The following is a 15286-nucleotide window of genomic DNA, read 5'->3' as shown; positions in this document are numbered from 1 at the left end:
GATATAAGATAAATTCCATACTGATAGAAAAACTTGGTTCAGAGACTTAACAAAGACTTTCCTGCATGAGCACTATTATGTTTGAATGGTAATCTTACACAGCTAGTGTTTTCTTAATGTCCTGGGGAGCCTGATCATTGTAAATTACCTGTGACATCTCATTAATCCTCTTTTTCCTCACAAACGCATAATTAATGGTAACATTGACAATAATACACAAATTAGCTAAGTGACGCTTTATGGTGTTGGTTTTGATTAACGTCAGGAACCCAAAAATGACATTAATGTAATGCAGATCCCAAAAGGCAACCCGCACTTTGACCTCAGACATACATTTTGTTTGCACCATCACAAAGATTAATCCTTCCCTGGATGAAGACAAGACAAAACTCTGGCCACTGGCATTGCGTGCTGGGCTGTCGCTGAAAAACAAACTGCCTCAATTGCATTTGTTTAAGAAGGAAATCTTAATGCATAGAAAACAACGGCTTAGTGTCATTTCCTATTGTCTTGTTAGGACAAAGATAAATGAGCTACTGTCATGATTTAGACCAACTGCTTCCCTGCTAACTTCTATTATTTGCTTATTTATAGACTAGTGTTTAATTAAAAGCATACCTAGATATAGAAATGCACAATAAAGTTATCAAAAATGCTTTCTCACTTAGTACATGTTCATTTAGGGGATCACCTTGTATTTAAACAATCCACATGTTGTGCTAGATATAATACTGATGTTTATAGGTACAAACAGTTAGTGGAGGATTAGAAAGATGGAGCAATATACTTATCCTAGCTTGAACAACATTGAACAGTACCTTTTATTCCCCAATATAAAAAGGCCAACTGTTTTCAGAATGCATATTTTTCATAATATTTATTATGTATTTTGTAGGTATACAAATCTATGTATGTTTATCTATGTATAACTAAAAGTATCTGGCTCAAAACAGTTAAAATCCGCATTCCCCAATTTAAAAGCACTGTTCCCAGTGACAACAACATTTTAGAAAGTAAGGTAAATTGTGATTATATACTAGTATACTCTCTTTAATAATTTCATAAATTTAATTACTTACAGAATGCACAAAACTACGAAGAAAAGGTATAATTATTGTAACATATAGCAGTCTATTTTTCTACTAATAATGAAAATCCTCTCATCACTTCTCTCATTAAACTTTTTGCTGAAAAAGCCTATCTATAAAAGGTAATGAGTGATTGTTCTTGTTAGAGCTAACGTTTTTACATGCATTAGATTTTGCTAGTCAAAATACCATAAGCAGACTTTTCTAAACAGTGTTGAGCAGGTTCTATATTTCCCATTGCAATAGAATACAAGACTGTCTTCAATTAACGAGATCATTTTTCTTTAGTATCTCTACTTTTGTACTGGTTCATTAATATAGATGGATGAATAGGTGTGGGTTTATCATGAACATGAAAGAAAGGAAAAAGGAAAAATTATGAATCGGGATAATACCATGAATCAGGAAAATATTTTAACTCCACAAATACAAACATAAATACTTGGTTAAATACTGTATAATAAAAGGTGTCCCAGGTAGATAGGAGTCCCAGGTGACCTTTTAGATACCTTTAATGTTTTGATTGTAATAGGCATAAATAGGTATATGGTTAAAATATATTACATAGATATTTCAGCCTTTTAGTTTTCAAATGTGTCCTGTGAACTAATTTTAACTCTGCTGACTTTAAAGACAAAATGTGTATTTGAAATAACATGTTTAGCCTGACATTATTTTTTAATTTCTCACTAGTTTAAATTTTATAAAATTTTATACAAAAGATGCTAAACTTTCTCTAATTGAGGAGTACATTTTAAAACACTGTGGAATTTAGGGGGCAAAAGGGAATCCCATAGAGGCCATATATTTACTCTAACTAACCAAGACATAAATCCAGATTACTGCAATAAATTATTTTTATTATTTGAACAGAGTAAGTACAGTATCATATTTGAAAGACATTTGAGTTTAATTCATATCTTAAAATTGACAAAGATAAACAATCACAGCTATACAGACTGAAATGCACTAATGTATATAGGATATACAAGCTAGAGCCAGGAGTAGAGACAAATCTGTTCTTTATATCATCATTGTGGCATAAGGTCATTCAAAATGTAATTGTACTTGTTTGTAAAACATAAAAAATTGTCTGGTTGGAGCTGCAAATTTTAAATGGCTTTGTCTGTATAGTAATCCTTTATCAGCTTGTACGAACCTAGTAATTCTTTGTTTCATACACAATTCGCTGGCAGACTACAGTAACCATTTGCTACTTTTACTTTGCTGAATTAATATTCAGCCAGATAAAACAAAAACCTCCTAAATATATGTCTGGAAAGAAACCAGCCCACTTTTAACCCTTCCAAGTTACCTCAATTTCCTCTTTACCATAGATATGATTAATATTACCCTGACCGTGTCATTTTATTCTTTCAATTCCATACCAGCCTTGTAGAAAGCAATCTGTCAAGAGATACATTTATAGAAATGATTTGTTTCAATGTTTAAGTGCTGCACATTGACTTTTAATACTTAAAAATGGCTATAGCAAACTGATTTTAAAAGCCTATAGAATTGCACACATATATATGCATAAGAAAAGAAGTTAGTCTGCCAGGCAATGTATTTTTCTCACAATACACTGAACATTTCAGTACTCTAGCAGTTCCAAAAAATGTTATTCCAAAACATAATCTTATCAGAGTTCTTTATGTAAAATTTCTGTTTGTTGTCATATCTTGAAATTTAAGATCTACTTTAATTCTACAGCTGAATGATATGTATGACCCTAGCCACATCAAATACTTATTCCTTATTCCACATTTCTACACAACCTGATTAACCCAATATCTCAAGAAGGCAAAAAATAGCAATGTCAGTTTAGGTTTCCTTTATACTTTCACATCACAAAAATATTTCCATAGGTATAAAAGAACACATAAACTGGTTAAACATGGATTCAGTTTTATCTCCTCAATGTTCTGCAGTTCATATAAATATTTGGGGGAAAAAAAAAAAAGTACAAAAGCTGTATGCTATTAAACACAAACAAACAGACACAAGCACTCTTCCCCAGCTACATTTAACATATGTGTGTAACTGTAGTTCATCATGGAGCACAGCACTGTATTTTCAGAAAATATACTCAGAATCTTACATAACCTTTTATATATATATAAATATATATATATATGATTCACATAAGAATGGCTTTCAGAAAACACAACCTTCTACCCTTCAAGAACCTAATCCTTATTTTACCTCAGTAAATAATTACTTATTAGGATGATGGAAGAAAATAAGAACTATTTTAGACATGACAGCATTTACCTGTTGCTCCGTGAAATACTGCACAGTGACAAAATGCTTGGTTACTTAGCTAGTTGTGAGTTAGGCAATTATTTGTATAAACATTCTTCACACATTCATCTGCAGGTGTTTCAATTTCTTTTTTTTTTTTTAATAGTACTAAAAAATAACATCAAATCCAAACCACATGATGTGCACATACATGTTTGTTTGTTGTTTTTTTTCCCCCATTTTGAGGGGAGAGGTAAGAACCCTATAAAGACTGTACTTTATGAAGGACTTTAATGAGATTTCTGACTATATTTTTGTACCAAGAATGTCAAATAAGTTTCAAAAGCAAATGTAATTTGTAATGCTAGTGACACGTACTAAAAATAACCCTATAAATCTGTTCATTCTGTTTAGATAGTCTCCTGAGTTGTAAAAAGTGAGACTGCTTAACTTTATTAGATGTTTTGGAGAAAACTAATTTTGGGGAAGTAGACCACTGATAGTGTTATATTATTCTAGTGATTTACAGGGAGGCCATCTATTTTCTAATCTTCTGCAATATCTTAGTAGTAATTAGGCAAACTTATAACAAGTCTTTTTCAGGAAATTCTGTAGACATCCAGAAACATATAGCTTCCTAATAAAAAGTATATTGATATATTTTTCTGTTAAACTAAGGCTATGAACAAACTATGTTTCACTAAAACAAAGCTACACAACATTTAAAGAAAAAATTCCACTCCATTTTAGCCTGTCAAAGTAATTGCAGTGTTTCCAATAGCACAGCAGCTATATCATAATACAAATCTGCTTACTGAAGGATTATTTTTTAAAAAAATGAAGAACACAGAAATCTGTGAGAAAGAAAGCTGCAGAAGTTCTATATTTCAATTTGAGATGTTACTGTTTGAAAAGAATGTCATCAAAGAAGCAATTCTGAAAGCTGTACCACATTATATGAAAACGTACAAATAAAGAGGAACAGATTTTCAGCTTTCTTGTGAGACTAAATAATCTGAGGGGTTTAGAATGTCTCCTTTCCACATCTGAAAAACGATATTAATGAGAATGTTAACATTGGTTGCATTTTTGTGTGTATGTGCCCAAAGTGACAGCACTCCAGGTCTTTGTTTAGGGATATCTTAATCAACCCTAAGGATGGATAAGCAGATCTACACAGTCACAATATGACTACTGAAGACAGACAAGGCTCAAAACTGGCACCAATTCTTGTCAGCTTTTTAACAAAATAAATTGCATAAAATGTCATACTATGTTCTTTCTCATTTCCAAACCAAGGCATACAGCATATAATGAACCATTCTAAGAAAATATGATGGCTGAAGGGTTTCTACCTTTGCGCTGGCTCAAGATAAAAGTGTAAAATGGTAGTATTAGTGTCATAGTTATTATATGCATAATACTCTAGTGACAGTGCCAAGAAGTCGTTAATGCAGTATATCTCTCTTTGATTCCTAAAATACTGAGTTAATGGGCCAAATTTCACTATACCTTGTACTTGCAGTGCTGTCATTTTTTATAGCTATTAACTAAAGATAGTATGATAGATACTAAATATGCGTTTCTTGTGCTGACCTCTATTTTGTTAATCTTACAGGGAAAAAAAAAAAAAAAAAAAAACAGTTTAAAGGAGTTTTTATTCTTGTAAATCTGAATTTATGTGTGTGAGTGCAAGTATAATTTTTAGAAATATATATATATATATTTTCTGGGTTTTTGCACTTTCATTTCTTTGGTTATACTAAATAAATTGTCAATTATCTTATTCAGATTTTCCAAATCTGGGGAAGAGCTAAATTCCTATATTAAGTTTGACTCATCAATATAAAATTACAGGTAATAATCTGTAATATCAAGTATTTATACACACACATATATATAATTTGATTAAGAAATATCGTAGTATTAATTGTAAAATAAAATTTATGATCAGCATGGAAGAACTAATCACCGAAGCCCATGACAGCAGAGACTACAGTAGTCTTATTTTGGTTGTATACAAAACTGAAGAAAAAAAAAAAAAAAAAAAACAACAACAACAAAACACAGAACCCCAGCATATCCAAACCAAAAACAAGGTGAAATTGAGAAAACGTGTGTGAGTCTTACTAAATTGAAGAAAGGAGATATATACATACAGATCCACAAGAAAGAAAAAGCAAATATGCATTTTAAGGAAGCAAAACTATCAAATGTATGTATCTTTACACATGGAAAACTTAAGAAGTCCATTTTCAATAGCTATCAGTTGAGATAGCTACTAATATGGTACTTCTCTGTAATATATTTATATTTTATATAAAAGTGACACTGTGGGGTATAGTAAATTTGCAAACAATCTAATGGAAATGCAGTGTGAGCTTAAAGGGAAAAAAATAAAAGGAATAGCTGGAACACATGCTGTAAGACTACCGATAATAATTCTCTAACCTGTCACAAATTACATTTTAGCTACTGTAGGGTATGTATAGGCTCGTCACAACTAATAACATTTTTCTTTCATCAGGTTTGTGTTAACATTCTGCAAATCTGAAATGTTTACTGTAATGAAGCAATGCATTATATAGATAGCATATGGTTGCTGGCTTTGTTTATATCATTTTAAAATATCTGAAAGGACCGCTTGGGCTAAAGAGCAATGTTATTGCTTCCACAGTCAGTTGATGGGTTGTTTAATAGTATTTTAAATGTTTGTTAATGATAGTCTCAAGGAAACAGAAAAACACAGAAGCAATGCAAAATGGCAATATCACAATAGTTATAAAGATTAAAATGCCACTAGGGGACAGTAGAAAGTCACAAAATGAGGTTCTGTTGAAGAAACCAGAACAAAAGGCCTTTCTTTGTCAAAAAGAAATCACAAATACGCATTTCTAAATAAAAATCATTTCACATGTGAGGGCTTTAAAATTCTGCATTAAATAGCAAGGTGGAATCTGGGAGACACTTGCATGTGTCTATTTTTAGGTCTTTTGTATTTATATCCACATATGATAAAAATACACAGCACTCTTCCTTTTAATAAGAAAAAATTCAAGTGTGACCTAATTTATTTTTGGCACTTTTACGGAGTTCTTAAAATCCAAAGATTTTACCATTATGCATTAATGCAAACACATGTATTGACTTGTGCAATACTGGTAGTTTACCTGGCAATAAAATGAAAAAATAATGTATGTTATTGGGATATTTATTAAGCCAGTGCAGATAAGTTTCTAGAATCTAAGGGCTAATATACTTCAGAAAATGGGTAGGAAAGATCTACTTTATTATGGCCCACTGCCACTGTATGCACACACTCCTTTTTGATGAGAGAAAAGGCAGTACTCACTCATGAGCTGGGCAGTGCTCTTCTGAAGTTCAGACTAGATTCCAGTGTTCCCAGGCTGAATCCCTGCAAAACAAAATGAAGTACGGAACTACTTTATCTGAAAATGAGTACCAAAACCTTTAATTGGTAATGACATGTTATTTTCTTCATTCAGAGAATCAGGCATGGACTCCAAATAATGCCCCACAGACTAGAAAATTTGATTCAGGTATGTATAGCTGCAGAACTTTCACTGCTTATATGAAACATCCAATGCTAACTAAATCAGAAGAATCCGTCAGTCTGATGGATCTATCAATTCACATGTATACAGGAGGTAAATGTATATTTCAGAAGTACGTAAAAGTTTTCCATTTCCAAAGCCATGCATTTTGACCTATCAGATAGGAGGCTATCTGATAGCTATGCAGCACATTGTGAATTATTTTTTGTTTCTTGCACACAAAAACACACAAAGCTTGCAACTGCTGAAGGATTATCCCCATTCCAGAGTGCTAAAATGCAGACTCAAAACAGCAGTGTGACTGTTTCCTCACAGCCTTTTAATTTCAGCCATCTCATAGCAATGTCATGATCTTGAGTATGTAACAGACCTTGGATAATGATATAATTAAGCATTTGAGTGAAAATAGTAAGCCTGGTCTTACTATTAGTAAATAGAATTTACTAATACTAATAGAATAGCTTTTAGAAAATAGAAGTGCTGGTCTGTAACAAAGGCCTGGTCTGCTTTCCAATGGAAAACTTAACATATACCTGTGTGTGTGAGAGAGAGAGAGGGGAGAAGTCTAATGAAGCAACATATGTGGAACTACATAGATACATAAAACAGGCAGGCAAATACCTTTAAAAGCACTTTAAAAGAAAACCCTTGTACCACAGCCCAGAAGGCAAGAGAGAGTGAAAGAAAGAGATGAGGGAGAGAGGAAAGAGAGGGAGGAGATGGAGAAAGAGATGAAAGGGAGAGATGGAGAAAGGGGGGGAGGGAGGAAAATAAAAACAGGGAACGGAGAAGGGGCAGAGGGAGAGAGAAAAAAAGAATCATCCATTATCAGCTGCATCGATCATCATTTATGTCAGGCACCATGTGTTCATGGAAGACAAAACTTCAACATAGGCTAAAATTCATAGGCCAACAGGGTATGCAATGGACAGCAGAGAACTACAAGCCCATTTCTCAGATAGCATTGTAAAATTTCTTTTAATCAGTGGTGCATTTCAGTAACTAGTTTAATGAAGTATATATGTAAGTACATATATCATGTGACTGAAGAACAAGATACTATCTTAAGCTGTGATATTTCAGAAAAGAGTAATGTCTTGTACAAAATGGGATATTTTTCTTTTAACAATCTGAAAAAGTTTTCCAAAGTACTTGGGTGACAGATGGTTTAAAATTAGGCAGAGGTGGAAGGATACACTGTTATACCTGTAATGGGGGTACTACCTTCTCAGTCATTACTGTGTCCTGGGAAACCCAGATAGGATGTTTACTCTAAGGAAAAAAAAAATGCATCTGGAGGTCAAAAGTACTTCTAGGAAATGACCCAGGCAAAACACTTCAGCCAACAGTGGACTTCTTCAAGGACTTCCTTAAACTCTCTGAACTTTGGTGGGATACAAGCATATTCTTAAGTGCTTTGCTGAACAGCATAGACTTACGATGCAGTTTAAAACTGCAATTAAGTGCATAAATTTGGCTTGCTTACTAAATTAAAACTAAAAGGTAAAATGTGCTCAGAAGCAAGTGACATCACTGAAATTAGTCGCCACTGTTGTAAACAGAATGAAGCCTAAAACTATAAGTCATCCAAAAACAAGCAGCCACAAAGTTCTTAGAGTTCTCTATTAAGGTGCCAGAATTTCAGGGACCCTTCACAGTAGTGGTACCCAAGCATTACAAAGGTTCAAAGTACTAGCATCTTGTAAAGGGAAGCAGTAATTTGGGTTTAGTGAATATTTTTATAGTTGGTTTATTTAAAAAAATCCAGATTTACAAACGTTTCATACAGACTGGTGTTTCGATACATTTATGAAAGTATCATTGTGCCTTTATTGTGTTTTCACTGTTTTTTCACTACATTTGACTTCATCTCTGATCAGTAATCGTGTGTTCACTTTTCCCTTAGCTTCCCACAGTCACTTTTTTGAATACTCTACGCCTAAAGACTACTTCTTCCAATTGTCTCTCAAACAAGATCATTTTTTGTTGCAATACTTCCTTCCTGCTATTCTCACAGCTCATCCCTGTGCATCCCTCCCCTACCTTCCTACCTCAAGGTTTGCACCAAACTAAGTTCTGTTTCCACTGTCAATGTCACATAGAGCTTGGATGTATTTTCTTTCCTTGATCTCCAACTCTTGTTTTTCTGTTTTTGCATAATCACAGAAAATCACATAACAATGTTATGACATGTGATTTGGCATTCTCCTATAGGTCAAATGAGAAGTTTTTCTAAATCAGGACCACATTTGTGACAAGTTAGATTCCAGTACTTTGATGTGTTTCAACTGTAAGGTAACTCTCTCTAAAGGGTTATTCCTTTACTCATTTAACTGTAGGTTGGGGTTGCTTTCTTTCACAGAGCTCTGAAAAATTGGTATAGTTCATGAAAAATAAAATGCCTCTATTCCTGTAAGAGGCACTTGGAGTGAGATGCAGTTGTACTTGATAGCATAGGAAAAAAAAAATATGGATTTACACAGAATTATCAGAAAGCTACAATTTGTAAAAATATTTAAAAAATTTCCCAATATCCAATGTTAAATAGAAACTAATGTGCAATGTCTCATCCAAGAACACATTAAGGAACCTACAATACAATTTGTTTATTGTTTTGTTGTTATTTTTTAAATCTCTTTTAGAGTTTTTTTTCAGAGAAAACATCTTTTTGAGAAAATAACTTGTTTCTCTCTACTAAATAAAAATTGCAATCTGGGAAAAATAATGTAAACATGCTAAAACTTAAATCTACTGAACTTCTATTTAATTCTAGCTACCCAGAAAACAATGGATAGTTCTGATACAGCACCTGATTGATATTTCCAGGGTGTGAAAACCTCCACCACGAGATTAGGCTGATATTGCATATTCAAACACATACAATGATATATTTGTCATTGCTATTGACCTTTATCTCTTCAGTTTCCTGACAACCTTCTACAGTTATTGACATTACAAATACCAGCGACAACGTGCAGGGCAAAGTATAACCTTTCATTTACCTTCATGTCCCTCAAATGACTCACGTAGGTAGTTTCAACAAAAGCTGCAAACAATGATACTGTTGATTTTTTTTTCTTAACTTGCTAAAATGTTTTCCATTTTCCTCTTGTTCTCTGAAAATCATGCCAATAACTCACTACAAAGGAAACGATTTCAAATGAATACAGGTAATTAGAAGTGTCAAGAAATCAGCAGAGAGTAGGGTGTCTGCCATCATTTCTGTGGAAAGAGTGCCAGATTCCCTTTCAAAAAGGTCTTTGTCATTTTTTAATAGAAGGTAATTAATGTAGACTACAGTAAAGTGTACAGGATCCCAGTCACTTGTCTTTCTTTCCTTAGAAATGGGACCATAAAGATGTTTTGATTTCTAGAAACAATCTTCTGAGGTTATTTAAAAATGACTTTTAATTACAAGCATAGTCTTTTTAGTCATTTCATTATTCTAAAAGCAAGAAGAATAAAAATTTGGAAAGGTTTAAAATGTTTATAAGGGTGACAAAAAAAAAAAAAAAAAAAAAAAAAAAAAGTATTATTTTAAAAAGTCCAGAGCTTAGTAGTTTATTTCAAAAGTGACAGGATGATTTGGATGATTTCACATAACCGGTAGCATTCACCACTAAGGAGAACACTATAAACAGATCCAAATGTGGAAATCTATCCATTAGTGGCATAAAATAAAATCCAACTATCTAAATATAGAATGGTGGAAAGGAAATGCCTCTCTAAAAATTACAGATACTCCATTTGCAGAATGATATATACTGATGGCAACTGAAATCATTACTTTGTTATCCTGATAACCATACTTCTGGCAGACAAACCAAAGTCTTCTTGGACAGACCTGTACAAAATTCAAGATTTCAAGAGAAAATTGTGTGTTTTATGTACAATTCACCATTTATTCTGAAATCTAGAAAAAACAGTGTTTACGTTTTTTTGTTTACTTGTTTGTTCGTTTTTTTATTGTGTAGGGTGAACCAGCAAATTGAATCATTAAGTGATTAGTGCACTGCGATCAGTAACTTCCCTTCATGACGAGTTAATGCCTCAGGACAAAACAAAACAACCATCTTTAAGTATCTAACACATCTAATCAACTGGGTAATCCTAGTATGCTATGAGCATGCAAAACTACAGATGTTCTTTGCAGTCATAAAATTATCCAGAACTTTTCTGATTATAATTATAGTATTTCCCATATTTCCCTTAATGTCTCCTACGAAATGTCTGCACTCTTGGTGACATAGAAAAATAACTATTGAATTAAGAGATGAAAATGTTTCTTCTCTTTTCTGTTTCATTGTGGTATAAAATGAGGTATACCAACAAATAAATTATATTTTCCACAAAATATCAAGTTTAGTGAATATGGTTAAGCATTGTGAAAAACATAATCAATCCTTTTTTGATAATTGAAAAGAATATTTCAAAAATATGGAAGAATGGTAACAAAGCATAGTGTATGTAAGAAAATATCACAAATTTTAACTTTGCATTTCCATCTGTATGTTCAGTAATAGAGGAAATTTATAATAACATTTACTAACACTATTTATTTGTGTTACAATGAGGTCATCAGTTTGGATTTTAAGGCAACATAGACATCTAAAGAGAAGAAGCTGACAACCTTCTGATTTATGTAAATCAAGCCTAACACATTTCATAGTCTGCATGTCACTGCCAACAGGAATTAAAAAGTAGTAACAAACATAAACAGCTCTCTGCTTCATGGTTCTGAAAATAGTTGATAGATCTTAGGGCAGAAATTCCCAAAGTCTTCCGTCTTTTCTTCTGGATCTGCAATCTGACATTTCCTACTGCACATGTAAATTCACAGCTGCAGGCCCTCTCTCTTTGGGGATTGCTTCCTTTAGGCCCAGTTTGCCATATGCTAAAATCACTGGGAAGATTTCCACAAATCCCAGTGGGCATTTTACCGATTTCTCCAGCCACAAAATCCAGAAAAGATGCTACAAGAAATCATAAATGTTCTTTGCGTGCTCTAAAGCTTTGAAGAAAGAGAGTGGGAGAACCAGTGTTCATCATGCCTTTTCTGCATTTCTAACTCCCTCCAGGCTGAGTCTTTCTGGAAAGAGCTGGTCCATACATGTAATCTAACATTAAAAGGGAGTTCAAAAAATCAATCCTGAGACAAATTTGGCAATGCAGCAAGAGTATTATTTCAAATTAATGTACATGTATTGTAAAGTGCTATACTTAAGCATTAAATTTACTGAATCAAAATGCTGCTAGAATTTGAGGCAAAAAAAGTTCAACCATATTTATAAAAAAAGGGGGCAGGGATTTTTAGCAGAACAGTCAGAAAAATTACAATTATTTTCTATTGCTTTATTTCTCAGAATAGGTAAAATTGTGAAGTTAGTTTATTACTGGGTTAAAATCAATAGCATGGTAAAATTAAGGTAGAAAATATAAACAACTATTCATTGCAGTGATACCAATAACTTCTTAAAAGAGCATCAAAGTGGGCAGGTAGCATAGCAAGTTGTCTGCTTGCTAGTTGTAGCTGTGTGATGAGCATTTGGAAATGAGCAAACAGCAATCCTACCACAGCCAAAGGTACTAACTGAGCTCAGTCAGCAATGAGCCTGTGCATGGCTCTAAGGTCCTATGCACTCCTCTAAAGTTCGTAAGTTCAGGTGCAAGTTTGCATCACTATTTATCCTAAAAGTGTGACCTAACACCATGTCAAAGCAATGCTTATCCTGAGCGTTGTCTCAATCTCTGTGCTTGAACAATCACACTGTGCTGGAGGCAGCAGCTCTCCAAGTGCAATCTATCAGTAGCAGAATTAAGACATTTCAAACCCGCACATAGCTGGACATGAGCTGGAAGCTGCTACTTTGGGGAATGGGAATCACTGCTGGCAATATGGCAAGTAATGGTGGTATCTAGCCTGAAAGATAAGTTTCCAACTCCTCAGGTGAACATCTCACTACTGAACTCTTTAATCTGGCTGCTGGACCCATTACAAGCTGAACAGCTCCCTGATGAGCAAGGAAGCCACCTCCACTCATGCCACTAGCTGGGCAGCTCCGCTTCCCACACCTGTGAGGCAGTGTCAAGGCCCATATTTAAACAGAGAGCAGGGAAACACAAAACCCTTACCAATGGGCAATGACTATTCAAAGGCCTCAGTCAGTTTGGTACAAAAATCTGCCCTGGGCCTAAAAAAATGTATCTGTTATAAATTACATTACAGCGAATATGTTTGAGCAAAAAGTTTCTGCTGAATGCCATTCCTATTCCAATGGATTGGTTGTTTTACCAAAATAAATTTAGTTCAACTGAAAACAAAATACAAACTATGAAAGTCAAAACTAGCTCTGTTCCTATTATTCTACTCATCTCCAAGCATAACAAAAAGCATAAAACTGGAGCTGGGTTAAAATTATATAAGACAATAGGCTCTGCACCTTTTGACACTAGACTGTGTTCTTGTCCACTCCTTAGCTACAGCAGAGAATACAAAAATATTTCTTAATTGAATTGGGGACATTTTTATATGAGAAAACAATTCCACTTTGAAAGTAATTATATATGATGAGTCAAGCATTTCATAATTAGGATAAAGTGTATGAATTTTGCTTTTTATTGACTTTCTAAGCTAAATATTTCAAACAAATGCCATATAACAATTATATGAATATGTATAACTTATTTATGTAAAATCACGTATCTTGAATAATGTACTAAGGCTTACACTTGTAGATTTCTAGTTTGTTTTTTTCCCTCAACAAACTTAATGAATTTCTAGCAAAAATACCATTGGCTGTATCTTACCATCTTCTAGCACAGAGAAAGAAGCATGACAGCGCTGGAATTGTGTTAAGCATGCTACTTTTGTTTTCAATTATACTACTGTACCACATAAACTGAACAGGAAAGGTCCATTTTGTATGATAAAAAGTAGACATGGTGAGCATTTAACTATGATTTCCCTGCCAAGGTATTTTCAAGAAGCTCATTCATGTGCAAAAATCAGTGAGTTTTGTCATGATAAATCTATTTCTTTCACCAAAAAAGAAGTGCTTTTTCATGAAATTTATATTAATAGTTTGCAGCCCAAGCATATTAAAACAACATCAATGTTTAAAAAAGTAGTTGGTCACAAAGATGTGACTGTCCCTTGAACTGTTTACATTCATGTGTCCTAGGGGGACTGTTACTTGTTGAAGGATGACAAATAAATGAAATAGGAAGCTGTTTTAAATTAGTGTTGGATGTTGCCTCAAAACTTTTCCTAATTTGTTTGCAATAGAAGTACAGCTATCCTACAGCACAGTTCAGCACAGTCCCATATACTTCCTGAGTGTATGTGCACATGCATGCAAACATCTAAGTACCATGTTGGTAGCACAAAAATTCCAGTATTAACAATAGGAAAGCATAGCTTAGTGTTATTTATTCCATTTGCCCTTTACACAAGGAAATACGAATACAGTTGAAGAACACCCTGCAACCTATTGCATTTCCCTTCTTATCAAGGTTCTAAAGTAAAGAGAAGGAAGCAATCCTTGCAGTGGCCAGCAAATTCTATACATCTTGCCTGCTTTAGGTCAGTGTTGAATGGTTCAAGGAGTTTGACCCATTCAACAAGGACATCTCATTTTTTATATGTAAATTAAATTATGTTGGTATTAGTAGCTTTAGTAATAAAAAATGACATTGAATTATAAAATGATCAATAACATGTAATAAAATATACTTTCTAATAACAGGATTAACATGTTATAATAGTAGATTAATTTCTAATACTGAGATTAAATAATATGAAATACCACCTAACATAAAGTGTTAAAATTAATTGTGAAAAGCAGTTAATAAGATAATGCTAGCAATTTCTGCTGTGGAGGTACCAAACATGCAATGTGAACACAAAACCATGTCAAAAGAATCTCCCCGCCTAGAGCAGCAACAAAACTGGCCCCTTCTACAATGTCACACAGAAAATCAATCATTATTTTGTTAACCCCAGGAAATACAGGTGTTACCACTTCTCATCAAAAAGAAATTTTAATTTTCCTAGATACTCTATTTTTTCAAACTTTGTAAATTGCAACCACCTCTTCCTGTTGGTTTCACATCCAAGAATCTCCTCAAATCCACAGAAGTGTAAATGCCTTGGAAGAGATACAAAATCCCTAACCAGGTAAACCTGAGTTTGAAATTAGCTGCAGAATAAGATTTAGAACAGTACGGGGACATCTGAATCAGTGTGGAATCCAGAAAAATCATAACAGTGGTCTCAGCTTCTTCATGTGTAATGAGGAATTATCTCTCCCATTTACCTCAAACTGTGATAGAATTAATCACAGGATTAAGGGGGATCTGCAAATTGCCTTGTACACGTAA

Source organism: Anas acuta, chromosome 5 (assembly GCF_963932015.1).
Source record: "Anas acuta chromosome 5, bAnaAcu1.1, whole genome shotgun sequence".
In the NCBI taxonomy this organism is placed as follows: Eukaryota; Metazoa; Chordata; class Aves; order Anseriformes; family Anatidae; genus Anas; species Anas acuta.
Note: the sequence above shows the minus strand (reverse complement) of the source record.